Here is a 26231-nt window from a genome sequence, read left to right as displayed (position 1 = left end):
GGAAGGTTGGAGAATTCATTCCATCCTTCCTACTATTATACTACTTAGAAGAAAAGGTATTTATTATTAGATCTTGACAAAGAAAATGGAACCAGGTTGATGATATGACTTTTATAAGATTACAGTGAGGAAGGTAGCAGGGAATATGCTTCCCATTTGAAGATTAAGTCAAAAGTTCAGTGATTTGTCAAAGTTCAAATAGCAACTCATTAAGATTACGTGCCAGAAGTTAGACATAAGCTTTTAAAGCCACTGTGGTTTTACATGAGACCACTCTGTGTCCTGCTTTTGTGGGGAAGAAACTGATCATCATACTGACAAGCAGAAATCATTATTTTAACAGAATGTTGATTCTATGACAGAAATGTATATGTAGTTTATTTAAAGACATGACTCTTAGGCTTGATTCTCAAACTTTAAAACACTGAAACAGCCAATGCTGTATTTTTCCAGGGGAAAAAGTATCCTAATTTGACCTTATTTGAGCTACGATGTAAGTCCAGAGGGACCAATGAAGGGGAAGAAAAGAACTGATGAGGTCTAAGTGGTGATTGCATTTATAGATTAATTCTGACAGGAAGCAAATACATCTCCTCCCAGGAGGCCCCAGTGTAGTCAGCTGAGAAGTGGGGTCATTATTTATGAGCACAGTGGACTTTTCCCATTACAATAAACATTTTAATTACTTTAAGTGAAAGATTATTTTTGCTGGTAGGAAGTTTAAAAAGTAAATACTGTACTGTTGTTTGTTTTTTGATGTTGGCTATGTGTGCAATCTTCTATTCTTAACACTGTTTCACACAGCAATTTGTCTTACCCTGAAATCATAATGGGAAAATAGTATCTACTTAAGAAAGCATTTCACATACCAAAACCTGCAATGCCCCACGTGGGGAAAGAGTAGGCCAAATGACTGGTTGGCAGCATGGCCCCAGAGCAATTTCATTTCCATCTGTTTTATATAATGGCCATACACATAAAATTTCATTGACACCAATCAATAAGTTTGGAAAACACTTATCCAAATGATCAATGAAGATGGAGTAGGAACATAATGATGGTGTGATTTTTATTTTTCAACAAGGTGACACATTCTCATTCTAAAAGTTACTACCACATGTCACAAAACGTGTCAACCATATAAATCCACGATGAAAGTCGTTAAAAGTCCTCATGAAACTGTTGTGTTATGGAAGCAAAACAACTAATTTGTAACATGAGACTCAAATAATCAATTTCCTTTTTTAAAAATCAAAGTCCCATGATTTCTGACTGATAATATATGATATAATAAATGATATTAAGGAATTAGTGTTAATTTATAAGGTGGGATAAAACTAGTGTGGTTATATTTAAAAAGAGTTCATATCAGCTGGGCGCGGTGGCTCACACCTGTAATCCCAGCACTTTGGGAGGCCCAGGCGGGTGGATCACCTGAGGTCGGGAGTTCGAGACCAGCCTGATCAACATGGAGAAACCCCGTCTCTACTAAAAATACAAAATTAGCCTGGTGTGGCAGCGCATGCCTGTAATCCCAGGTACTCAGGAGCCTGAGATAGGGGAATTGCTTGAACCCAGGAGACAAAGGTTGCAGTGTGCCGAGATTGCACCATTGCACTCCAGCTTGGGCAACAAGAGTGAAACTCCAAGAGTTCATATCGTTTAGGGATACATTCTGAAATACTTAGAAATGAAATTATATGAAGTCTGAGATTTGTTTCAAAAGAATTTGAGGCATGGAGGTGGGGAGAAATTAAAGATGTAAATTAGTCGAGATTGGCTATGGACTGTTAAATGGTGAAGCTACATAAGAGTACATGAAGTTTTTACATTGCTCCCTCTACTTTTTTAACAACATATTTGAAATTTTTAATAATAAAAAATTTTAAAAATTCTGTTTGGAGGACCCCAACAAAAAGGAATGGTCTTGATGAATTTTGAGAGGCAGCAAGAGACCATTCTGAAATTATTTGAAATCTCTTCTTCCCTGGTTTAAATAACCAACAAAATTGGGCTTTAGCCTCCCTAATATGACCACTACTCTGCAAAATGAAGCTACTGCTTTATCCAATTCTGTAATTAAGTCCAGATTATGCATATTTGGAGTATCTGCTTAATGTGTTGCCAACAACACATTGTATTTTTAATCAGGGCCCCATTCCACCCACATCCACATCATGTAATGCTTCTAGGTTACTGTGTCTCATTGTCCTGTTAGCATGTACTTAGAAATCACAGCCGAACTTTAATATGATCTTAAGCAAAATACAAACAAAAAGTTAAATGTGGTGCAAAAATAATCATACCATATACTATAAAGCCATTAGTATGGGTAAATGAGCACTGTCTATAAAAACACGAGAAGCACGCCCCCTATTAACACTGTCTTGGTAAATCAGAGGCTACAACTCTGAATGAGCATGGCAGCCATGCCTATTTTTACCGAAACCAACACACTTCTATTATTCTACTTTCTACAGAATTAAAAAATTAAACAACTGACAACTAAAATTCCAAACAGTGGGAAAGAAAATCTCCAACTTCATTGATCTTTAAACATTTTTTAAATACGAAAAAGTAGTCTGGTGGGTTGAATGCTTAGAGGTTTTGAACTAAATTAACTAACATTTTAAATCTGTAATTTTCTGTCACAGTTACCACCAAAAGACAAGGTGGAGAGGGAAAATTGCTATTGGTTAAATACTTTCTGTACTTTAGATGCTATGCTGTGCACCTCAGACACAAAACTTTATGATATTGGCTTTATGATCCCCACTTTAGAGATGAGAAAGTTGAGGGTTATGGAGGTTAAGTAACTTTCCCAAGGTCACACACTAAACAAGGTGTGTATTCAGAATTTCCAGAAGACTTTGACCCCATGAATGCTTTTAAAACCATTTGCCTTCCACCCTACTTACACAGTCCTGAATATTTCAAAATGTATCAATACATTGAAAGATGTAACCCAAGCCCTTTTTAATGCTCTTAGACTTCCAATAAGATAATTCTATGAATTATTTTCTATGTATATATCACATATGTCTTCTTCCAATTTACTGATGAATCAATTTCTACCTAGCCTGATCCAAATTATCAAACTCCATACTTTTCTCTAACTATACTAGAGACAGACAAAAAGTCAGAAGTCTAATTCAACTGTTCAGTCCCACTATTTTCACATTGGAAAGATAATTGCTTACAACTGAGCTCTCCCTAGACTTCCACTTGCAGCAGTTCAGGCTGGAACGTGCTCTCCTGTCACACTCTGTCTTCTCCAAGTGCGAGGGAGTTTTGTCTAGTAAGAGATAATTAAAGACATGGCAGTGCCACTTGCTAGGATTTCACTCTTTCTCTTTTACTTCTTATAAAAGAAGAAACTTCAGTTTAAAGATTAGATTTTTTCCCCCCTTTTCTAAAGCTGGGTATACCAACTGGCATCGGCTGTATTAAAATCAGGAGAAACCTCAATCAAAAAGCCTCTCTCGGAAGGCAGGCTTTCTTGTTAATATGCACCAACATGAAAGGCTTTCTTTTCATCCTATACAACTACAGTGTGTGTAAATTGCAGGGGGCTCATTGGCATAAATCTCGCCTGCGACCTCTGAGGTAAACTGGATTTACATTACTTTCTGACAAGAATTAAATGAAGGCCTTGTGGATATATGAACAGCCTTCTAGGCTGCAACAGATGGGCATGAATGTGCTCCCTAGGAAAACTATCAGTGACATCTGTGTCCTCCAAATTCTGGTGGTCTCAGCCAATTAACGGGGGTGGGGGGGAGAAGGGGGGAAAGGGTGGGGGTTGGGAGGCCACAGCACAACCCCCAGCCAAAACCCAGGCAGAAGTGTTTGTGTTTGGAGATGGGATCAGGCTGGCCTGCAGCAGCGAGGTTAGCACTTTATTGTTATCATTCAAATGGAGAATGTGGCTTACAAGCTATTTGTATACCACTGCGAGGATAATATGATTTTTCTCATTTGACTGGAGGAGAAGGCCCTCTCTTGCAGCTGATATCATATTTCAGTGCATTCTCTTTGAGATGGGTATTTACTTTTGTCTCTTCCGAGGCAGGCTGAGGGTGTTGCTGTCTGCCAGTTTCTGTAGTGCATTCATGAGTCACAAAGCAGGTGAACTCTAAGACGACACAGAGATCTTTCCCCAAAACATTCTCCTTCATAGTCTACTTCTTTCTTTCTTCAAAATGGCATTTACTGATTTCACCAAAAATTAAAAAATAATCAAAATCAAGGTTTTCTAGTTAAAACGAAGTCAAGAGAAATGACATCAGATATCTTGAATGAAGTGGTGGAGGAGTCCTTCAAAGGATACGATGAACCGTGAACCCCACTGTCTGAATTTACCAGGTCTCAGCACGTCAGTTCCCTTGTGTTTAATGTACAGGCAGGAGGAAAACCGGAGAAACCAGGACAGAAGATAAGATTCCTCTCTGGCCCCTCTCCTTTGCTGCAATCTCTTGGCCCACTTGCTTGGACTGTGTAGGGCAGGAGACCAGGACTGGGGAGCTGAAGGAATGGAAGGGGAGAGGAGAACTAACATTTACTTGTTCTGTACCAGGAGGAATCAGGAGAGGTGTATGTAGGTATTCCAGGTCCCATGTATTCTGGGCCCCAGCAATAAGAGCAGAGGCTTTGGATCTAAAGTATCTAAGTCTGAATTCTAGTTCTAACATTTACTGGAATATGAGAGAATGGGCAAGTTACTTAATGTCTTTGTGTCTCACTTTCTCATCTGTAAAATTGAGCTAACAATTGTATCTACCTCTTAGCAAGGACAAAAGTACATGACATATAGAAAATGCTGGCTGTTTTTGTCCAGAGTTTACTACTGTGGATTGAAGGCCCATGGATAGAGTCCTAGACCTCTAAACTAGTTTGGCAAAATGAAAGGCATTGTGTCATACTAGCTTTTGAAAATTCAGAGAAGTAATTTTTCAAAAGAAGCAATTGTCATTGCTTTTAGGAGCCTGAGGTCATGCTTTAAAATTACATATTTTCTTTAATATATAAGATTTTGAAATTCTTTGCTAAAATAGTAAATATCAAAAGCATCTAGATCATTCTAAATTATAAAGTAGACTATCAAGAGGCAAGTAACATAACATTTAGACCAAAAAAATGAAATTAAGGTGTTTATTTTCACCTCCTTTTCCTAATTGCAGGAGTGGAAATGAGTAGCTTGTTCTGTCCTAAATTGGTTATTACATGTGAAGTTTTAGGAGACAGTGGTTAATCATGATAGTTTGGATGTAAACTGTACACCCCTTTGTCCTAGGTGTTGTTTAAAACATAGTAATTCCACACAACCATTGTGTACAACAGCAACAACAACAGAAGGAGGACAAGTGGACCTTCTAAACAAGTGGCCTACTGTCTAAGCCATAAATGCTCATAGTGCTATTTTTAAAGTACATTTTCACATAGGAATTCTTATTCTCTTCTTCTCTGTATGATTTTTTTAATGATTCAATTCTAAGAACTTTGGCAAGCTAAGTTTCAGCACAATGTAAGCTTGTTTCTAGAGGAAGTCAAATTGTTGGTCAACAAAGAAGCCTCTTGCTCATTCTCCACAGAACTCCCATGCTGGCTGGAGAAACCTGTGGCCTCAAAGGTGAGGGTGAAAGCAACTGTAGGCAGAATTTTTGCACAAGCTATAACTTTATTATGCTGTAATACCAAATGTAATTTTATCTTATTCTGTTGGCACCGATATCATTATGTTGAGCAATAAATAGAAGAGAAGCCTTTGTCCACACAGGGATTCAGAAAAGAATCAACACTAAACAAAAGCACCTGTTGTTTCGTTCTTGTAATGACCTCAGAAATGACCAGTTGGCTGCATTCACCCCACACTCCTCCTTAGGCTTTGCCCAACACTACCATCTCACACATCATTATTGGACGTAAAAGGAGAATAATTGAGGAGAAGATCAATAAATTTAAAAGCTCTTTAAAAAAAGACATAATGAATTTGGTACAGCACATATTTTTAGATCAAAGATGCCTTTGAAGTGACAAAACCCTAATCTATATACTACTGAAGCACTTCCTTTCTCTCCCAAACTGCTTGTTGTCAAATAAAATGGAAGTTAAGGAAATTATCTTTATCTGAAAATGGCCAAAAGAAGCCATCACCTAATGACAGCCTTGTCACAAGCGACAATTGGGGAAATTGTCAGGAAGGCAAGGCCTAACAAGCAGCAGAGTGGGCTTGCTGTTTGCACTAATCTGGCCATGCAGCCCCCACACACAATCCCAGTCAGCTTGCTGTGTGAAACAGCTAAGGCTTTGTCAGCGTTAACAGGGACTGGAAAGAACACGCTTTCATGAATATGTATTACCATCCCTCTATGTCTACAGAGACAAACCCTTCAAAACTGAGATATAAAACACACACGCACACAGACACACACACCACCGACCAACAAAAACCAAGAGAACCTAAGCTACTCGGTTGAGTGTAGTGAAATGCTAGTAACTAAGCACCCAGTTCCATGTGTTTGCTGGGATCTTTATTTCCCAGCAATTGAGATAAAATCTTTAGGGGGCTTTCAATCTTTGGGAACCACGTGCGTGAATTCAAAGATGCTACACATCATTACATGGATTGCAAATCACACATCTTACAGTGAATTCACTTTCTTAATACCAAATGTGTTCTGAAATTCTAATACTACAATGAAAATAACTTTTATATCTTAACTAAGTGCATGTGCAGTTTTAAAAAACTGATAAAATCTCATACCAACTTCCTATGAAGTAGTAAAAGCACTATGTGGAAAATTATGAAGATGTAGCATTTCCCAACATTGAGTAGAAGGACATTGCTCAGGCACAAAGTGGAAGTCACAAATAAGAAATTTTAAGGTGAAAAGGGTTGAGGGGGGAATCTACACTGTAAGCCCTTTGTAATCTTAATAATAGAGTTTAAGAAAATCCATATTATGTGTATTTTTTTCTTCAGAGATAAATGATTTTACATCCACCCAAGGGCATAGATCTAGTAAGATATTTTTGAATGACTGAAATTAGTTTTTCTACTAACATTGAAATTTAATTTAAGTATAAATATGTATGTGTATGCATTTAACTTCACTTTTTTTAAGAAGCAGATACATAGGACAGAAAAGTATAAGGTTATTTCTTTTTTACTTTTTTCTGATGTAATAAAGTTTGGTTTCCCACCGTGCAAGAGACAAAGCTCAGTTTTGAAGGTTTTCTATATTACGCAATGTTTGCCGTAGACATTTACATTTCATTAGCATATTCTGCTCTACATGAAATCCAGCATTGAATGCTCCCAGCGCGCTAAAGCTAATCCTCTTTAAAGAGCTACAGGCTATATTACATGTGGCCACAGCAGCAGTCTTGCCATCGCTGCATCACTTTGAAGACGATGAACAGAGTTCTCTTGTGTGTCTGTCCATACCCAGACTCATAAACCACTGCTTTCTGTGCTGTGAAATCCTTCTGTTTTCATCAGGGAGAATAACAAGGAGGCCAAAATCCAAGTTACCATTCTGAAAGCTGGACTGCACTTGAAAAGACGATATTATGCTGATTTCACTTTTTCCTAAGTGTCCATCCACAATCTTTTCAACTAAGATTAAAATGAACTATATCCAAGTATTTTTGGTCCTTTGATTAGGATCAAGTGCTAACCACACCTTCTGTCTAGGGAATCTGATCCTGGATAATCAAGAGAAAGAGACTCAGTGATGTCACAGTTTTGCAGGGCAGCATTAAACATTTAGATGCAGTAATTTCCAGGTAGCTCACTTTTTCATAGACAAAGACGACTCAGCTGACTATATCCAACTGAGCCGCCAGTAGATGATGCAGTGATTCAGTTTCAACAAAGTATGGCAAACTAAAAATTATACAACATTACAGAAAATGTATTTTTTTAGTTAAAACAAAGGAAAATTAGTGAAGTCTGTATTCTATTGATGACATTCCCTTAATAATGCTTAAATTATTTTTTAAAAGAAAAGTGCTATATTATAAAGAAGACGGATTTTGTTTTTCTTATCTTGTAGTTAACTAATTTATAAACAAATAATTGGTTTATAAATTATTTGTAATTTTGAAAATAATTATTGTGTAAAAATTGCTATTGAAGATGTCTGTTATATTATCTAATGTTATTTTACTTAAAGCCCCACATAGTAAATTGTCCTATGATTTCAAAGCAAGAGACACTTTGATGTTCATGCCAAAGAAATATATTTCTTCTTATTTGATTATGGACACCTGAAACTCATCGTATTATCCCTTTTTGCTTTTACTCCCAGGAAACTCAGAGCCAGGATTTGTGCTCAGATCCAGGGTTGTCCCTCATTTGGATAACCTTGTACAAACTATCTAACCCACACCTTTCATTATTTGGTCTATCTTCTTTACCCTTGACTTAAGAGTTCTGGACACACCTGTGTCTCTCATTGTGGGTAATTTCAAATATTTTTGAAGATGCATGCAGAGTAAAGAACATTTCTCAGTAGTGCTTCTTATTTAAAGTAGCCATTTTCTTCACAAGCATATGCTAGAGAGGCTTTACAGCACGGTGGAAGAACTCTGAGTTTGGGGTTAAATAGGCTTGCCCACTACGTAGCAGGTAGTTTTTGCCTGCTCTCCTGAGGTGACCATGAGGTAGGTGACCAGTTATAATTGTATCTCTGTTCCTGTGAACCACTTTGGCACTTTCAGAAATTAAATGAAAACTTTGCTACGAGTTGTCATGCCATCTTCCTTTAATGCTGGCAATATCTATATTCAGGCTGAAATTTATTTATAGTTAATGTAATTCTCTGCTTGTTCTTACATTCCACTCACTTCCAAGGTAAAACATACTCTGAAAGACCTTATGATTTTATTTGCAGGCTTCCAGACACTAGCAAATACCTTTCCCAAGTGGTATGCATTTTTCTATGCCTGCACCACTTTGAAACTTATTAAGGATCTTTTCTGTGGGCTTTTCCTTTTATCCGTTATATATATTTTTTTCTGATTGTCTGTTTAGTATCACTTTCTAATTTAAACAAGGTAGAAAAAAAGTATAGGCTTTTCCTCTTATCCCTTATATATATTTTTTCTGATTGTCTGTTTAGTATCACTTTCTAATTTAAACAAGGTAGAAAAAAAGTATAGAAAAAAACTCTATACTTTTTGGGTAGATTTACAATTATTCAAGATATTTTACTCAAAAACAGTTTTCCTAGGGGAAAAAACATTGAGTATGAATGCACTTAAAAATTAAAATGACGGCCAGGAGTGGTGACTCACGCCTGAATCCTAGCACTTGGGGAGGCCAAAGTGGGTGGATCACCTGAAGTCAGGAGTTCGAGACTGGCCTGGCCAACATGGCGAAACCCCGTCTCTACTAAAAATACAAAAATTAGCTGGGCATGGTGGCATGTGTCTGTAATCCCAGCTACTCAGGAAGCTGAGGCAGGAGAATGGCTCGAACGTGGGAGGCAGAGGTTTCAGTGGGCCGAGATCATGCCATTGCACTCCAGCCTGGGCGACAGAGTGATACTCCCTCTCAAAAGAAAAATGACATAAAATAGTTTATTAATCAAAATTATTTAAAAAGTTATTAGCAAACCATTCAGCTTTTATGCAAAATAAACATATATTTAAACTTATTACTGAACATCTCTGAAAATTCACAGTATAGTAGGCTTAAGAGATGCTTCACAAATCCTCAAAAGGAAAAAATTATTTGACCACAACTCATAAAAACTCTAAATTATTAATTTAAAATTAAATTTTTTTATTGAGCCACTTGGAAATTTCTTCCTTTCCTTTCCTTTCCTTTCATTTCCTTTTCTTTCTAAAAACACAGTCTTACTCTGTTGCCTAGGCTGGAATGGAGTGGCATGATTGTAGCTCACTGTGGCCTCTAACTCCTGGCTCACATGATCCTCCCACTTCAGCCTCCCAAGTAGCTAGGACTACAGGCATGTGCCACCATGCCTGGCTCATTTTTATTTAAAAAAATTTTTTTGTAGAGATGGAGTCTCACTACTGTTGCCCAGGCTGTCTCAAAGTCCTGACCTCAAGCAATTCTCTTGCCTCAGCCTCCCAAAGTGCTGGGCTTACAAGTTTGAGTCACTGCACCCAGCCCAACACTTGGAAGTTTCAATAGCACTCAGAAACCATCTTATTGTCATTTTCCAATACATTTCCAGACTTAATGCCACCAAAACTATGTTTAGATGAAAATTTATAGCTTTATAATCTTTAATAATAAAAGTGAAGAAGTATAAAACGTGCTTTTATTTTAAAGAAGTAAAAAGAGAGACAAACTAAAACTTGGGAAGTTGGGGGAATGCATAAACACATTTTTTTTAAAAATAATGATTTATAAAAAGTAGATAAATTAAAAAATCTAGTTGTTTAAAAAGTCAGTAAAGTGGCTTTCAGGAAAATCTAATGAAAAAAAGGACTCTTTTCAGAATGGGAAAAGGAATAAAAACACTATTATGATTAAGACTTTAGAAGTATAATAAACTATGATGTACAAATCCGATTTTAAAACATGAAAACTTATATGAACTACATTTTCTAGAATAATTTTTAATAGATGATTAAAACTGGTTGAAGAAAAAAACAATTTCTAGTTAAAAATAAGTCGAAAAATTTGTCTATTATTTCCAAGAATGGTACCAGATTCAGATGTGGTTGTAGTCTATTTCCACCAAATTCTTTGGAAATACGTAATTTCTAGGATATTTAGATTATATAGCTAATAGAAAAATATAAAAGACATTCCTAGTTCATTTTATAAGGCCAGCATAACATTATTATTAATACCTGACCAAGACCATGAACAAAAAAGATAACTATAGAAGAAGCTGTTGTTGCCCATCCATAGCTCCAAAATATTAACTGCCAAGTACATATTTAATAAGAAATGGATTCAAGCTATTTAAGAGGGAAGAAAACTTTAATTATACACTTAAAATGGTTAAATTTTATGATATGTGACTCATACTTCCATAAAGATGTTAAAAATTATATTCAGCTAAATTTCATTCATTAATTTTTGGATCTCTATTTACAGAAGAGGCAAATGACCCAAAGAGATTGAGCAACTTGCTTACAGTTGAAGCTTTTTTTTTAAACAGGAAAATTAATATTTCCAAATGTAGTTTCTGTAGGTCTGTCTTCCCTGGATTCAACACTAAGTGACATCTGTCTGAATCTCATTTTACCCACTATTTTAATGAATCTACTTTCCATTGCCCAGGGTACTTCCTCATCTATCTCCACTGTGTGTGGCTGCTCATTTGATTACTTTTCTGCTGGGATCACTAGGTCTAAAAAGAGCAAGTGAAAACCTACACTTTGATTCATTCCCCTGTTCACTCATTCATTCAGATAGTCAACAAATATTTATTGGGTACCTACTATGTGCCAGACACTATTCTAGGCACTGGGGATATAGCAGTAAACAAAAGTAGATTTAATCGTTTTGAGAGGTAGACTCCAGCCAAGGGCATGGATTGGTTGGTTGGTTGGTTGGTTGGTTTTACGTTCGTTTATTTTTTCAGAATGCAAAGCCCCATGAAAGATTCATGACAGAGGACTTACATGCTATAAAAAATAAGCACTTCCCATATCCATTCAGATTGGATAAAGATCCCAAGAACTCAATGGATGAATCAGAGCTGTTGAACTGTGATCCCTCTGTGAAAGCCCTGCACCTGTCCTCCTCAGGAGAAGTCCAAGAAAGCCAAGAATTAATGAGGAAGACCCTTTATTACTGGAATCTGCTTAGATTTAACTAGGTCAAGCTTTCCCTTATTCAGAAGAAATGGCATTTTGAGATAGAGATTATACTGTCATTGAAAAATATAAAGAGTTATATTTTTGCCTCCAGATTATGTGGCTTGAATATATTGTATCCATTATGCAGGTCTCTCAAAGCTGGTACTCAGAAACTCACCTCACACAGATATTAGTCCCTGTCCCGCCACATACCCTCAAACAGGATTCCAGTGAGTTTGTTCATTTCTATCCCAAGATGGCTCCAGCTTCTACTTCCTGCTAAGAACATCCAATACTACAAGAGGACAGGAATCCAACCACCCTCCCACAAAGGCATTCATATCTACCTTTTGCAAAATGAAAAGAACCTTGATCATCTGGCTTATCTTGTTCTTTAGAAAAGACTACAGCTCAATGATTAGAATCACAATAAGCGCCCAAAAGCAAATGATTGCATTTCCCTGACTCAAAAAGAATCTTTTTTTTTTTTTTTTTTTAAGACAGATTTTCACTCTTGTTGCCCAGGCTGGAGGCTGGAGTGCAATGGCCCGATCTCGACTCACCGCAACCTCCGCCTCCCGGATTCAAGCGATTCTCCTGCCTCAGCCTCCCAAGTGCCTGGGATTACAGGCACGTGCCACCATGCCTGGCTAGTTTGTATTCTTAGTAGAGATGGGGTTTCTCCATGTTGGTTAGGCTGGTCTCAAACTCCTGACCTCAGGTGGTCCGCCCGCCTTGGCCTCCCAAAGTGCTGGGATTATGGGCATAAGCCACCATGCCCTGTCTAGAAAAGGATCTTAACATAGGTACTGTGAACCCCTGGAATGTGGTAGTTTGGCAAAAGCTAATCCAAGACCCTTGTTATCCAATTTTCCTTTCTGGCTCTAGCAGTAACTGTATATGAGCAACAGTGATCATACAAAACAAAGTAGCCCAGGATTTTTTTCTCATCCAGCTTCCAGCAGAATAATTAGATCCAAAAGAATCCTATAGCACAAGGATTTGGGTCCAACATTAGAAGAGCCTCTGAGTTACCTAATTTAAAATAATAGGTAAAATTCCTCCTTATCGTGACTTTCCCCTATATCCCCTGGGATATATATGCCCTACTAATATGCTAAGATTCCTATATAAGAACTAAGCTTTAAAACTGCCTTAAAACTTTAAAACCACCTTAAAATTTGATATCCCCATAGTATACACTATCCTAAACAATATTGTTTAGATTCTTGCCGTATTAACATGGCCCTGAACAAAGCTTCATTTATTGGCAGTATGGACAGGGAAAACCGCTTTTCTTTTCTTTTTTTTGAGACAGAGTCTTGCTCTGTCACCCAGGCTGGAGTGCAGTGGTGAAATCTTGGCTCACTGCAATCTCCACCTCCCAGGTTCAAGCGATTCTTATGGCTCAGCCTCCCAAGTAGCTAGGACTACAGGCACATGCCACCACACCTGGCTAATTTTTGTATTTTTAATAGAATGGGGTTTCACCATGTTGGCCAGGTTGGTCTGGAACTCTTGACCTCAAGTGATCTGCCCGCCTTGGCTTCCCAAAGTGCTGGGATTACAGGCGTGAGCCACTGAGCCTGGCCTGGAAAACTGTTTTTCTTCAGGAAATTTGTGATATGCATCTAAAGCAGTGCTTAGAGGGAAATTTGTTCTGTATCTTGATGAGGGTGTTTGTTACACAGTACTATACATTTGTTAAAATTATAAAATAAAGAACAAACAATACATCAATGTTGCTCTATGTTAAGTTAAAAAATAAAATAAATAAAAATAAAGCCTATTTATGCTGTTTACCAAAAGAAAAAAAAAATGAAAACCAAAACCAAAAACAAACAAACAAAAAACAAAAGGAAAAGAAAAAGCATTAAGAAGCTTTGTGCTTCTCTTAGAGAGGCTGTGGGGCAGAAGGTCTAAATATCAGAAGGAGAGTCTAACCAAGTTATACCTACTTGAGAATGGGCTTACACACCAATAGAATTGTAGATTTTTTTTCAAATTTATGTCAACAGAAACTAGTGGAATATGTGTGAAAATGGATTCTTAAGTGCTAAATGAAGGAAGAAGAAAGGAATATGGCTCCTTTGGGTCAAACATTAATGTGGGTTCATCTACCAGAGACTCTGGTAAATGCGCTAGTTCTGGTAGGTGAGATTGGTTATGACATTTGTTTCAGTTGGTTGGCTGGTACCTGGACTCAGTGGTGGCCTACACTAAAGGAAGTCAAGCTGTTAGAAATTAGTATAATGTGGGTGAAGATACACAGATACTTAGAAATATTAGAATGGATTTGTGAGGGTGATCTGCTCACTCAACCCTGTAGCGTATCACTCCTAATTATGTTCCAGGGATAGTCCTAGTAACAAGGCATTGCAAAACATATTAGTGAGAAAGCACACATCACTAAAAAGCACGATGGCAACTATACTTTGTAATCTGGGAATGAAAGTAGAAATGTGCTCCATGATATACTCTCTTTAGAATTGAGAGGATATTGGAGAGGCATAAACCAAGAGGCAAGGTGGGCATAATTATGCAGGGCCAGATCAGTAATCAGAATGGTTTGACCTGCAAGGACCTTTAGCTTCAGCTTTAATACATGGGCAGTACACTAAGGTTTTACTTCATCTATGCATTATAATTGAAAATCCTAAGCCTAGCAAATAGAAGTGTGGCTTGAGGGACCACAGTCTCATAGTCTCTTACTTCCCAGAACTGAGTTGGTTCATAGACCCAAAGCTCCTTCCATGAAATGGAGACCGGGAACCCTTGAAGCCAAGTTCTTTAAACTGCATCAAAAGGCTTCCTTTTAGCATTCCCCAAAGTGATGCAGTAATTCACTAGGGTAAATGTACAATGGAGAAACTAAAATAGTTAGAAGTTTTAGGGATTATTGGAATTGTCTCTGAGCTACAGTTAACTCCAGGGACATATAATACCACTACAGTCCAACAATCAGAAGAAAAGCTTAAGAGGATTGGGTGAGAAATGGAATATTGGACAAAATCTATCTCAGTGTGTTCATTCTGGGTCCAAGCATTCATCCTGTATTTATTTTCCAAGTTCCTATATGTAGAATTAGAGAAGACCTTACTCAGCAAGTGGTAGAATTCCTACATTGGCTCCCTGACTGTACTGTGTCATAACCTAGTATTCAGGGACCTTGATCATTTCACCGTTTCACAGGACATTGACCATGGCTATGTAATTGATGGCAACCAGTCAATGAATCTGCTGAGCATAAATTAGCAAATACACAAGATGCCTTGGTAAGACATATATGTGACTAAGGATAAGAGAAAAATTCCATAAAAGTTCAGAGATCTACTAACTCATTGATGTTTCTGGGGGTCTAGAGATCTGGAGTATATTGAGATATCCCCTTCAAATTGTGAAAGTCAATTTGCTGTACCTTCTTGCGTCCAGTTCTAGGAAGAAAGAGGCACAAATATTTGGTGGACTTTCAGTATTATACAGGCAAATTAACTGGTATTCTTCCTTCCTCCTTATTGATAAACCATAGGCTTTATATTTAAGGAAGGTCCCAAACAAAATAATATTCTTTTGCCAGTTCAGTTTAAAGAATAAACCTCTCTTGCCACTTAGCCCTTGGGACTGTAGAGTGAGTGACTGTGGCAAATCAGGATACCATATTGATCCTATGGAACTCCTGAATAAGATAATCATAGTACAGACCCCAGACTTGAGGGTAAAGTCATACCTCTTTGGCAAATAGCTATTTTCCTTGAGAAACCTCACCTAGTGGTTATTTGGTACTGGTAGAGACTGAGTGTCTAGACATAGGAAATCAACTGATTATGTATGAGACCCGAGCTGCCCATCTGAATCAGATGCGACTTGATTGACCTATTTGAAAATGTGGATGTGCACAGCAGCTCTCCATAATCAAGTTGAAGAGGCATATACAAGATCAGACTTCACAACTGCTAAAGGCATAAGAAAGTTTCATGAGCAAGTGGCTCAAACTCTCCTACTAGTCTTGCTGTGATGCCACGTCTCCTTAGACGCACATATACAGTGCAATGGGAATTTCTCTATGGACAGGATAGAAAATGTCCAAGGCTGATTTACTGATGTTTATGCATAATACACTGTCATACGTAAACTGATACAGCATTGGAGCTCTCCTCACTGTCAGCCATGAGAAACAAGTGAGAAGATAAATCCTCCCAATAAACAGACTTTGAGTGGTACCTCAAATTGTATACTTTGCCTGCAAGGAAAGATAATCACAGTGCAATTCAAAGACAGAGCTGAAAGGTTGGGTTAGATGATGAGAAAATTGAAGGGAACAAGATTGAAGGATGACGACAAGGAGGTTTAGAGTAGAGATATACGTATGGATATGGATGGACCTCTCAGAATGGGTTTATGATATCAGGATACTTGTGCCCCATGTAAATGTCCACCAAAGTGCTCCCACTGCAGAAGACACCCTCTCAATAATCAGCTGGCAAAAGACCAGTACTGCACATGTCCATTTTCCTGTCTCTCTACTCTCACTATTGTTCCTCAATGAGTTCAAGAACAAAGTGGCCATGGTGACAAAGATGAAGGTTATGCATGGACTCAACCACATGAAGTTCCCCTTACCACAGCAAACCTGGCTACCACCACTATTGAATGCTTGAAACGCCAGCATAGTGAGCCCTCCATTCAGCTCTAAACCTGAGGGATGAGGATGGAACAGCTCACCTCCTGTTGGCTGATCATAATGAACCTCTTTCATCATGGAGTTGTAGCAATTTTTCTCCCTGGAATGGACACGTGTTCTGGATGTAGGTTTGGCTCCCTTGCCATGCTTCTCTTAGCAATACCGTCTGTGGACTTACTGAAAGCTTAATTCACCCACATTAGTCCATACAACACTGCCTCTGGCCAAGGATGCTACAGGGCAGGGCATTCCCACAGGATTCATCGGTCATACCATAACCCTGGAGCAGCTGGCCTTATAGAGCAAAGCAATAATCTATTACACATTCTGTTTTCGAGCCAGCTGGAAGACATAAGGCATGGGTACCGGTATAGAGAAAATAGTATATGCTCTGAATCAATAACCAATATATGGTCTTGTTTCACCCAAGGACAGGCCACATGGGTCCAGGAATCAAAGGGAAGAAGTAGGAGCGGAACCTCTCACATCACTGGGAGTACTAGATTTAGTAGATTATAACTCTAGCCTTTTAACCAGTTGCAAAAACAAGGACCATTGCCAATATTCATATTTCCCTGTTTGTGTGGTAGTGCATATGTTCGTACCTTAACCCATTTCCTTTTTCCCCTCTCCCTGTTGTCTATTAATTTATACAGGCTACACTGGTGGTGATTATCTTTATAGTTTAGTCTGCAAATGACATGTAGGTACTTTTATAAAACTGCTGCCAAATGTCTCCTTTCTCTTATATAAGTGTCCATGCAATAAATTCTTCTCAGAATTAAGTTCCAAAAATAAATCTGCATTTACAGAGGAACTTATATACACCCCTTTACTAACTGAAGAAAGCTGTACAAATCCAGCTTGTTCCTCTTTTGACTTGGTTGTCTGGAAGCTCAGAACTTTCTGTAAGCTCTACTGTATGATTCATTCAACACAGGTTTCCAGGACCCAGTTTGCTTTCTTCGTTTATTCTAAATGGTTTCTAATCACCATTTTTCAATTTAACTTTTCCTTACATTGGATTTTTGTACATTTTAGTAGTGCATGTCACTTCAATTCCTTTTCATATGTGCTTAAGTAAATACGTAAGTAAGTAAATAAACTGTGCCTTTAGTGAAGTAGATTGTGGCTTCCCCTTAGCAGCTCAGTCACACAGTAGCCTGTTCATTCGACCAGTATTTATTGAGTACTTACCATGTACAGACATGACAGGCCTATACCCCCCTATCCTTGTGCGTGTCTTCATGTTCTTGACCATTGATGTGATTTCATGTCAGATGCCCCATTGTCAACCTCATGAGCAATGCCATGGGGTAATGTATTGCTGCTCTTATTTGGACTGTCTTCCAGAGCCTATTTCTGATTGTTCCTCACTCCCATCCCTTAAAGTCTGCCTTCTACTAATGAGTGCCTTTAAATCCAAATCCACCCTTAGATAACATCTTATAATTTCTGAATTCTCTGATAACTTTTATACTTTCATATTTTAGGTTAACTGCAACCTCATGGCTTTTAGGAGCTACCCCAAAACCAAAATGGCCTCATCCTGAGAGCCAAGGGCTTTCTTTGTTTTGAAATAAAGAAGTGAAATATGTGGGGCTGGGCAGGGGTAATGTTCTCAGTGAATACAAACATTGTAGTTTCTAGAAAGATGTGTTCTTCACGGGCAACAGTGAACTAGCATTTCAGTTATAAGTCAGTCTCTTCAGAGTTTGATTGGTAAAAATAAATGGATTGGACTGGACACAATCTACTCAGCTTTTCTCTTTTTCTATTGTTTAGGAATAATATTTGTCGAATATGGGTACAATTCGCTGTAAGTGCCTGGATTATTTTTCTCTTTTTCTCTCCTAAACTGATTTTTCCTCCTTCCTGCCTTCTTGTTCTTCCCAAGCACGTATATTTATTCTTTCATTCATTCAACATTTTCGTAAGCACCTACTATATGCCAGTGCTTCACAATGTGAAGGGTAAAGGGATGAAAATGGCAGTTTCTGGACTCCAGAAGCACACATTTGTGGGGAGGCCAATGTGTAGAAAATGATTACAGCCTTGTGATAAATGACAGAGCAGAGGCACTGTGGAAGCCTAGTGATGTCCCTTCACCTGACCCACAAGCTGCGAGGCTCTCTGGGGATAATGACCCTGCTTTATAATGCAGCACAAGGTCATCAATCTATCATGCTGGGTGAGATGCTGGGCTCTTTCACAGCTGAAAGAATCCACAAAACATCCCAGGCCACTGCATGAGCAGGCACAGTTTTGGCAGTCACACTAATTTTCCCACAAATCCACATATATGCAATTGTGAACTGGGACAGTAAAACTAGTACTCCAAAGTAGAATTTTAAGGAAAAAAGATTCATATTTCTCATGTAAGGCACAGAGATCACACAAAAGTATTAAGGAGCTTTCTTAGGAGTCCTGAATGCCCAGTGTGGCACTCCAGAAGTCTCTGTCAGCCAGTGAAATGATGTCAATAAAGGATGGTAATTGGTCCCTAAAGGATTGCCTTGGGCAGTGTGAAGAACAAATACTCAACAATGGCAACAAGCAGCAAGGGAGGGTACAATTATTTATCTAGATCAAAAGATGTGGATACTTTGGACATATAGGATGTAGTCAGATAATTAAGTAGTGTTATGTATGCATTTCCGTACCCCCCAAGAGACTTCCAGGAAAGCTATTTACCTTCCCCATTTGATACTGCTTGCTCTTGTATCAGTGACTAGCAGCCAGTGTGAACAGAGCCAAAACGTTTCTACCAGCAGCTAATGCAGTCTAATCCCGCAACAGTGGGCATGACTGCGAGTGGGCTCTTGTTCACAGACAGAAGGAACCTGGTGTGTCAGCAAAGAATCTTTGGGCCTATGTTCATAAAGAGAACTTATTAATGTATCGACTTTACTTAGTCCTCTCATCAACAAAACAAAAACCACTGCTTTCTTTTTTAGGCATTGCTTAATATTCCCCCTATCCAAGTTCGCCATCTACAGGTCATATCATTTACAAATTGCTTTTAAGGTCTTCAGAAGACTGTATATGAGAATTCACGCGTGCCTCCTATTCAGGGAGTTGATACTAATTCTTGATTGATGCCACAACTGATAACTATTACTGCGTAACTACTGTCTTGTTAGATACTGACTGCACTCTTCTTTTACATTACCACTCAGGGATTTAGGGTTAAGAGGTAATAGTGAAAAAGAGCTATTAAGTATATGTTTTAGTGCCATATTTCTTAACTTGTTAGAAAAATTCACTCTTTTTTGTTAACATGAAAGTATCACACTTTTGGCCGGGCCTGGTGGCTCACAGCTGTAATCCCAGTGCTTTGGGAGGCCAAGGCAGGAGGATCACCTGATGCCAGGAATTTGAGACCAGCCTAGGCAACATTGTTTGTAGAGATCCCATCTCTACAAAAAAAATTTTAAAAAATTATCAGGGCTCGGTTGTACACACCTGTAGTCCTGGCTAGTACAGAGGCTGAGGTCGGGGGGATCCCTTAAGCCTAGGAGTTCAAGGTTATAGTGAGCTATGATAACACTGCCACACTCTAGCCTGGGTGACAGAGTGAATGAAACCCTGTCTCTTCAAAAATCAAAACAAAAACACTCTTCACTGATGTTTTTATTACAAAAGTACTAACAATCCTAACAATACCCACCATTTACTGAGCACTTAGCTTGCTATCAACTTACATATGTTTATTACTTATGCCAAATTTATGAAGCCTTATTATTCTCATTTTGTGGATGAGAAATCTGAGGCTACAAGAGGTGATGCAGTTTATTAAAGATCACAGAGCTTGTCAGTAAGTTGCAGAGTTGGTGTTGGAATGCAGATCTGTCTCCCTTCAAATCTGCACTGTGAACAAATTCACCACACTGTCTCTGAATATTTTATTTTTCTATATTTCAAACCTAGAAAGGCTGCCTATGGCTTTTCAACTACCCTCTCCCCCTCACTTTGAAATACACTCTCCTGGGCAGGGGGCGTCTCCCTACTGCTTCACTGAGTGGGAAAGAATGACCCTTCTTGATCTACTGCACAGTGACTGAGGGTACAGGCAGAAATGCAGAGAAACCTCCTGCACCACCACGTTAGTCCAGCAGCGTTCCAGAAGTCCAAGGTGAAACTGTAATGCACTCCTCCTCTTCCTGGAGCTTAACTTCGCAAGTGCCTCCTGATCAGACCTCTATTCATTTGGAGTCCTCCCTATGGGCGCTAAATGAATCCCTGTTCAATCAACAATGCCTAGGTTTATGTACACAGAGGGGCTAAGGCCTGCTCTGCAAAAGCATCCTCAGGTTGGAGTTTCTGTCACATTTTTCTTCGGAGGTTGCCTTTTAAGAAGACCATTAGGAAATTAAAGACACCCAAACTAGTTTTGGCATAAAGGGGAATGTATTGATGGACATGAGGATGGGAAATGCAGACAGTCCTCATGTGGGATTAGAACAAGGAAATGGAAAGCTGTTAGTGGAAGCCTGCCTCTCTTTCTTTCTCTCTCTCCACAGTCTGATTTATTCATTCCATTAAGACTTGAATGCCTACTATGTGTCAGGCACCATGCTAGGTAGGTGGGGCAAGAGTACCTACAGATGGAAATGAAACAGACAAGGTCTGCTTCATTTCTCTCTGTAGACCATCTTTATCTGATCTATTTACGATGGCTTTGCATGACCTCTCGACTCCAGCATTTAACAGAAACTAACTCAGTTGCAGTGTCTTTAGTTTAAAGATAAAATCTTAGCACAACACATGGCTTGTTCCTTCCAGCATTTAATCAGGTATATAACAAAGGGGCTTGTAGCAGGGAGGTTTGCATGGACAATCTCAAAAATAAATTATGTAAAAATGGGATGTTGGGAAGGAGAAACTGACGGGTGAAAGAAATGATGATCATCTCTACTGCAAAGACTTTCAAAGATAAAGGGATGATGAAGGTTTCCATAAACTTGAGGAAAGAAGGGGAAAGAGACCTAGGAAGGCCAGGCACTCATACTGAGGTAGGAAAGGCTTTGATGGCTCAGCCAGAGACACCAGTTTGAGGCTCACACAGCCTCTCACCTGAGGCCTTAGGGAAGCCTGGGTGAAATCCCTTGGGAGGGTAGAAGGGAGAGGAGAGAAGAAGGGAATTATAAACCTTAAAAACAAGGCCTTCCCTGGAGTGCCTGAAAAACTCATAGTTGCTTAAAAACTCAAATCATTTAAGTTGCCTGAAACATTTGCGAACCCTGGAGGCAATCAATCTCCAATTATGAGAGCAGCAGATGGAAAGCAGTGATACTACAGCAGTGGCTCATGAAGACTGGAAGGCATCCAGGAAAAAGGGGGGCAGGGAGGCTAAAAGTTGAGATGTGTGATAACAAAACTCTGTATGATTGCCCCTTAAGTTTTATAGACACGAGGGCTACTGTGGTCCGGAGAAGGAGTATTGACAATTATCAATGTAAATGTGAACTCTACTCACCAGTCTGGACTTTGAATTTGAATGTCCTAAATATGCCTCAAGTCCTTCACTTCTAATACCATCACAAAATATGTCAGCTTAATTCCTGCCCTTCAAGGGAATCTTGAGACGATATGATATTTCATTTACTTAACTATATGTTTCTAAGGAACTGTTTAAGTCTGACCAAATTTATTCATATGATCTACTTTGATTTGTAGTTCAATTTACAATTTTGGGGAAAAAAATCATGGCTGGTAAATGGGAATAGTGTCTAAAGTTTTCAAAGAAATTTGGTACGTGCCAAAAGGCTGCATATATAAAGAGCTGTGATTACATAATGCTGATTTAGGGAGATAGGTGCATTACCTTAGATTATTTGAACTTCATCAGTGATTACTTTGTATAGTGAGTCCTAGATTAATTTTCCATGAAGTAATGTGCTTAGATATTTTATTATAAAGCCAAGTAGCCTACAATATCTTAGCTTTTGTTATTCTTCTGATCAGGTCTGAAATTTGAAACTGTTCCCTCAAGGGATTCACTCTATTTGCCCTGACTTTTTTTTTTGGTTTCTCAGTGACTCTCCTTCTTCTCATTAATTAATTAATTTGCTTCAACAAATATTTATGAACCCCTCTGATGTTCCAGGGTAACTACAATTCTTACTTTCACAGAATATTTTTGGGACAGACAATCTACCACAAGCTCTGGGCATCTCTGCAAGTTCTTGCAGTGTGTGTCAAGAATGAGAGATCAGGCCGGGTGCAGTAGCTAACACCTGTAATTCCAACATTTTGGGAGGCTGAGGCAGGATGATCATTTGAAGCCACGAGTTTGAAACCAGCCTGGGCACATAGCGAGAACCTTATATAAAATAAAAACAAAAATAAAAATATTAGCCTGTAGTGGTGGCACATACCTGTAGTATTAGCTACTCAGGATGCTGAGAGGGAGGATTTTTTGTGTCCAAGAGTTTGAAGTCGCAGTGAATTATGATTGTGCCACTGCACTCCATCCAGGGCAATAGAGTTAGACCTTGTCTGAAAAAACAAAAACAAAACAAAACAAAACAAAAAAACAAACAAACAAAAAACGTCAGGCCGACCTCTCCTTACCTGGGAATTTATTAGAATTTGCACCATCTTTGAGGAATGAGGTCATGTCTCTCACTGGGACAAAGAGCAGGATTTTTTTTTTTTTTTTTTTTCTGAGATGGAGTCTTGCTCTTTCACCCAGGCTGGAGTGCAGTGGCATGATCTCGGCTCACTGCAAGCTCTGCCTCCCAGGTTCACGCCATTCTCCTGTCTCAGCCTCCCAAGTAGCTGGGACTACAGGCGCCTGCCACCACGCCCAGCTAATTTTTTGTATTTTTAGTAGAGACGGGGTTTCACTGTGTTAGCCAGGATGGTCTCGATCTCCTGACATCGTGATCCGCCCGCCTTGGCCTCCCAAAGTGCTGGGATTACAGGCGTGAGCAACCACGCCTGGCCAAGAGCAGGCTTTTTATAAAAGCAGTGGGCTCCCTAAGCCCAGTGTTCCTTGGCTGCAATAGAGACAAACCCACTGACTGCATGCACAGCATCCACTGGCCCACTCACTACTACTCCAGTGGACTTGGAGGACATGAGGAGCAGATGTCAGCATGATGTCCATGCTGCTTGATGTACTATGGGTACTAAAACCTTTTGTCTCTGACTCAGGAGTTTCATGTCTTCTGCCAAAATCCATGAAATAACAGGCTAGCTCATTAGCTTATAAGGAGAGTAGAAGCAAATTACAGACCCTGACAAACTTAATATTTTCCAAGAATTGCATCACTCCTAGATGAGCCTCTCACAGAGTAAAATTTTATGTAATTTCCTAAATATTCATCTTAACTGAAATAGGATAAAGGCAGAAATGGCAACTTTATTTGACATACTTTTTTTTGTGTGTTCTATGTTGTTCAAAATGTATAGCCTGCGTATTACCAATTCCATGCTCTTCAAAAAAAATCAAATTCTTAAAGATTAAGATTTGTGGCAATTTTCTTCCAATAATGCAAATTAACCAAAATTTTCTGGATACCCTATGTGTCAGGATCTGTAAGGCAATATAAGGATGACTTAGACACAGTTCTAGAATTTTAGGGCTCAGGGTTTACTAGAGATGACAGGCAAATACGTCTGAAATAAAAGACTGAATCTGCTCAGATACAGTTAAATTCCAAGCAAAGAATGGGCAAAGAATGATTGTGATTTGTAGTTTAATTTACCATTTTGAGGAAAAAAATGATTTTTTATTCAGGGAAAGGAGGTTTAGTTAAGTTATGCTTTGTTTAGAAGACCGACTAGGACATTGAAAGATGGGTAGGACTCCAGCCAGTGGAAGTGAAAGGGGTAGGGTCTGAGGAGCAGGCGTGGATGGCGGTGTGAAGAGATGCACATCAGACAGATGTGGTGAGATGTGGGGCACAGCAAGAGCAAAGACACAGAGGGACCTTGTAGAAAGTGACTGGGGTCAGCAGGAAGTGCATGTTCTCAGGGGTGGCTGTGGCTTGGCTGATGACTGACACAGACTTTAATCAAGTTTAGGTGCTCAGGGAGGCATGGGGCATTTTAACACTTTACATTGGCAAAGTACTTTATTGCTGTATAGCAACTACTCAAATACTATTTAGTAATGTTATTTCCATGAATCTGTTAATTTTACCTTATCTATTTTATTTATTTTTAAAGGAAATAAATGACATAAATGGGTATTAAGAACTTAAGTTGTTCTTGAGTCCTATTTCAATTTCGCTTAATTTCCCCTTTTTGATTTGAGGCCAAACTCATTGGTCTGGGGCCCTGTGGTAGATTGTTTCCTATTTTTTGTTTTTCTCCATTGTAACTAATGAATTAATTATGCAGCTTTGTTTAATATTTGTCTTCCTCACTATAATTTAAACTCCAAGAAGGCAGGAAATGAGTTTGTTTTGTTCCCTTCTATAACCTCAGTACCTTGAATAACTCCTAGCACATAGTAGGTGCTCAAAAAATATTTGTTGTTGTTAAATGTTTATAAAAGCAGATGCAAGCTAAATCCGGGTAACCTATCTTGTTGATTAATCCTATGCATTGCTTACTGTTGATACGTTGGGAATATTTCTTTTTATTTCAGGGATATCTGTAGTGTTCAAAGAAGGTAAGATGCCTTTTGTCATCTCTAACGTATTAAATTCTCTGCCTACACTCTTGAAGTGACAAGAACAACATGCTTAATTTTAATTCGTACTCTTGTCTCTTTGAAATAATGTAAAATTTTTAGAATATCTCTTAATGTTGATTCTTATCAGTCTTACCAGAAATTTCCACAAAATTTGCTTTATAAGTACATTATCAGATTATCTGAAAATTCTGTGACAATGTTTATGTCAAAGCTTCTGGACCATAAAATAAGCCAATCTGGGTGTTAATGAGGATGACAACACCAACAAATGTTTGCCGTCATTCACATCAACTCCCATCTTGACGGTTTTCTGCAATTTCTGACAGTAAGGTGGTTCTTCTTTCTAGTGCCTCACTGCCGCCCTCTACTGGTGGCACTTATCAGTACAGGTATAGGCAATTTCACTTTTAACTATTTTGTTTATGCTTATTAATGAAAACAAATGTGACACTTTACAGAACAGAACAGGTCTAAATAAATTATAAGACTTAGTAATGGCCTGTAAAAATGGAAAATTTTGTGGAACATTAAAATAGCAGTGCATATTATGCAACTGACAAATACTCATATTTGAATTTCATTTCAGTAAAGATCCATTAATCTTTTTGAATTTTGTCTTAGGAAAAAACTCACTAATCCACTGTCCCGAAATCTATGATGTTTCAATATAGCAATGATTAAAATTATAGTTGTATGCAAATACATGGAAATTAAATAACTTGCTCCTGAATGATTGTTGGGTCAACAATAAAATCAAGGTGGAAATTTAAAAATTCTTTGAATAGAGTGATAACAGTGACACAACCTACAAAACCTCTGGGATACAGCAAAGGCAGTGCTAAGAGGAAAGTTCATAGCATTAAATACCTGCATGAAAACGTCTGAAAGAACACAAATAGACAATCTAAGGTCATACTAAAAGGAGCTAGAGAAACAAGAACAAACCAAACTCAAACCCAGCAGAAGAAAAGAAATAACAAAGATCAGAGCAGAACTAAATGAAATTGAAACAAAAAATACAAAAGATAAATGAAATGAAAAGCTGGTTCTTTGAAAAGTTAAATAAAATTGATAGACCATTAGTGAGATTAACCAAGAAAAGAAAAGAGA

The 26231-nt window shown here is 38.4% G+C and overlaps 1 protein-coding gene across 18 annotated transcripts in view; it reads right to left on the bottom strand.

Moving 5' to 3' along the window:
* ALPK1 (alpha kinase 1) overlaps positions 1–26231 on the bottom strand; it is a 218997-nt gene that overhangs the window by 162893 nt on the left and 29873 nt on the right. For 3 of the 18 annotated variants that reach the window (XM_063663984.1, XM_063663989.1, XM_063663987.1), the window contains exon 3: positions 22852–22972. The exons of 14 other annotated variants lie outside the window; for them this stretch is intronic. The gene's annotated coding sequence lies outside the window, so the exon portion shown is untranslated. Of the gene's footprint in view, positions 1–4362; positions 4525–22851; positions 22973–26231 lie in introns of all 18 variants that reach the window. One more of the 18 variants, XM_063663985.1, reaches the window with a different exon arrangement.

The sequence above is a fragment of the Pongo pygmaeus genome, chromosome 3, assembly GCF_028885625.2.
Source record: "Pongo pygmaeus isolate AG05252 chromosome 3, NHGRI_mPonPyg2-v2.0_pri, whole genome shotgun sequence".
NCBI lineage: Eukaryota > Metazoa > Chordata > Mammalia > Primates > Hominidae > Pongo > Pongo pygmaeus.
Note: the sequence above shows the minus strand (reverse complement) of the source record. Positions and strands in the feature narration are given on the sequence as shown.